The following is a 3,518-nucleotide window of genomic DNA, read 5'->3' as shown; positions in this document are numbered from 1 at the left end:
TCCAGTGCCTCACCACCCTCTGAGTGAAAAACTTCCTCCTAATATCCAGCCTAAACCTCCCCTGTCTCAGTTTAAAACCATTCCCCCTTGTCCTGTCGCTATCCATGATGCACGTGAGTGGCTGCACTCTGGGACTTCAGAAGCAGCCCTGTGAATGCTTGTACTGCTGCAGTGCTTTGCTGCTCTGCACAGCGTGGCCTCACTGAGGCCGTGTGAGATCCAGCCCCGTGGCACTGCTTACTTTATTGCTGTGTGTGCTGTGAGGGAATGTGTTTTTGCTGCTTTCTTAAGCAAGCAGAGGGTATTAGAAGTTAACCTTTTCAGTACATAAATTAAAATGCAATTTGTCTCACTTGCAGATTTATATGCTGTGCGCATGAGATTATCAAACTCCTGCCTGGCTGCTGATTGAAACCATGACTTGTTACTTTCTAATGCAGTTAGAATTTGGTCTTAGATTATTTCTTCAAAGATTATTTCCCCTTCTGTTGCTCCATGTAATCCTATTTTGGGTTGCCTTTTTATCCCTATTTCATCCTGCTGTTTATTGAAACAGCCAAATACGGGATATATGAAGTTAATAAGATTTAAGAATTCCAATGGAAAACAATTTAACTTTCTAAATGCACAGCAGCAGTTGTTGATTTATGATAGTTTGTATGTATAATATTTCATATATAGGTTAAGTGAGTATTTGGGGGGAAAAGATTATTTCCTATAACAAATTTGCTGTTGGGTGTTTTTGGGAGGGTGGGGGTAGTGCCATCCTTTCTGCTGGATGTGGGGATGTGAACTAAATTCTGTGCAGCAGTAAGTTAGACATGTAATAACCACTCATGTCATCACCCAGCAGATACATCCCACTGTCACTGCTGCTTCCTGTTGCCTCTGAAGATGTAAGGTTTCTTTGTCATCACTTTGCTCAGCCCTTTTTCCCAGATCCAGCCTCCCCATGTCGGAAGGGGAGGTGAGAGCTGTGCCAGCACAAAGCAGAGACCAAAAGGCAGCTCCTCACCGCCTCTGTTAGGCAGGAAAGTACTGCACTTCCACCATAGCTATTTGTTGAAAAGCAAAGTGTCTTAATCTTCTTGCTTTATACTACTAATTCTTCCCCCCGCGCTGCATGTAATCCAGGATTAATGGCATTGTTGCCTAATTTTATTTTTGTAGCTATCATGGAAATCTCATTAACTAAAGGAAACATCTAACGTGTCTTGAGGGTTTCATTTTTAAACAGAGCCATCCAGTAACTTACCTAATAGAGCTCTGCAGGCCGCAAGAGGTTCTTCAAGTGCAGAGTTACTCGTGGCCATTACAGGATGGGTTTCACTTGTTTCAGTAAAAATAAATGAACTTAATTTGCCCCTCTATCCTGTGAAGGAAGGGGTAAGTCTGCATTTTTTCTAAATTCACATTTGTATTCTGGCTGACAGATAAATGTATTATTAGTCCTAGGGAAATTAGTTTGGTTCACCTAATGGAAAGCACGTAGGTGCAGTTGGCTGCTCTGTGGTCGCGTTACTTCCCTACTAACTGGCCTTCAAGCTCTGCAGCACATCGAGGAAGCAACAAAAAATGGTCCCTCAGGGTTTCTAGTACAATGCCTCAGCAGCATCAATGTTTTCCCTGGTTTCTCAATGGCAGGAAGCTGGGAAATTAACGTTTTGCACATGGAAGAACCCAGTTCTGTGGTTTAGGAGTTTGGGGCTCCTGGTTCTGCTTGCCCACAGGCAGCATGGAGTATCCATGCTCTGCTGCTGTGCTTTTTAAAGAAACTTTAATGGTGGCGGGGGCAGCTCGTGAATATTAACTTCTGTAGTACCTCAGTGTCCATCTGTGCCATCGCTTGCTAAATGCAGCTGGAAATACACAGTGTGCAGGCAGGGCATTGATTCATATCATGACAAGGGGGGCTGCCATAGCGTGCTCCGAATGGCTTTAAATGATAGCTGCGGAGGAATTAAGACCAGTTTAATCCGACTAAATAATGCTCCTAATGATGAACCATTAAAATCTAGTTGACTTTCAGATTCTAGCAATTGTATCAGACAAGGTGATTATACTAAACATCAGTAATGATAATCATTAGAATAGATTAAAGTATTGACTGAGCCATAGGAAGCGCTGCCTGGCGCCGGCACTGGGGCTCTTTGCTTTCACAGCAGCATCCTCCCATCCCAGCTGCATTATGCAATTTTGTGGGGTTTGCTGATGGACCTCAGATCTGCTGCTCCTGCCTGGAGCCCAAGCAGTTCTTTGCCCAAAGCACATCTTCCAGGTCCAAAACACATCCAGATGCATCCACCGTGGATGCCCAGTGAATTGGCTGTAACACCGGAGCCTGAGGTCAAAGCATTCCCCATGCCCAGGGGAGACAAACAGACAAAAAGGGATAATGCAGGCTTGCTTGAGGAGAAATTGTGAGCCTTCCAACTGTTTTCTTTGGGGCAAATGGCCACGGCCATGCTGCACTGCTGCTGGGACCGAGCTGCCCTGCCCTGCAGTGCTGCTGCACTCTGAGCTCTGCTCCACATTGATTCGTGCCCTGGCTCACACTATTGTACAAGCCTGTAAATATAGGGAGAAGATAGGCATTTTATGATGTCTGACTTTCCCACCGTATTTTTTCGTTAAGTAAGCTGTAATGGAAATATTGGGCTTTCATTTCTTGCTTGCTTCTTTTCCAACAATTGTCAGTAAATCAAAGTTGCAAAAAGCCATCTCCTCCTCTGCAATGTCAGGCTAACGGCAGCCTAGTGGTCACTTACTTTTGGAAATGATATCGCCCTATTTCGAGGCACTCAGCAGACTTTAGTGCTGATGTATTGACCCTTGCAGCTCTCAGAAGAAGGAAATATTTGAGGACAGCATTTCCAGCAGAGAAATGCCCATATTTCAAAATGAGGACTGCAAGTTGTAGTTAAGCCAATTGGCTGAGATACAAATGTGCCAAGCTTAGAAATAAAGCGAGTATTTCTTCCCCTGTTTTTCCAGCATCTCTGTGTGCCTCTTCCCACGGTTTCTTGGAGCACCAACCCCACAGCTTCTCTCCTCCTGACCCTTTTGCTGCCCACCCCGGGCAGCAGGGCCGGGTGTGCTTTACACCGCAGGGTTGTGCATGGATGTTGTCACAGCTGATACGGAGTCACAAAGGCTAATAAAGACCTCTCAGATTCCCCAAGTCCCACCCTAACGTATCCCACACTGCCCAGTGATCCATGTTGCTAACTGATTTAATTAATTTCTTTTTTCTTTTACCATTCCTGCTGGCTCTGGGCGAATGTATTGAGTCGGTGGTGGCTGAGCACATTTACGAGCATCCATTTGGAGTCGAGTGCTGCGATGCAGCTTCCCCCTCAGCGCACTCCTTGGGCTGTGAGCTTGCGAACACTCAAGCAAGGAACATTTCAGAACTTTTTCTGCAGTTCCCTGCTCTCTTTTTGCAGCAGGACGGCTCCGGGGTGCTGCAGCCCCGCGGCCGGGAGGTGCCGTGCCCGCATCCAGCTCAGCATCGCGCA

This window comes from Meleagris gallopavo, chromosome 11 (genome assembly GCF_000146605.3).
Source record: "Meleagris gallopavo isolate NT-WF06-2002-E0010 breed Aviagen turkey brand Nicholas breeding stock chromosome 11, Turkey_5.1, whole genome shotgun sequence".
NCBI classification, from domain to species: Eukaryota; Metazoa; Chordata; class Aves; order Galliformes; family Phasianidae; genus Meleagris; species Meleagris gallopavo.
The sequence above is the reverse complement of the archived record's forward strand: the minus strand, read 5'-3'. Positions refer to the sequence as shown.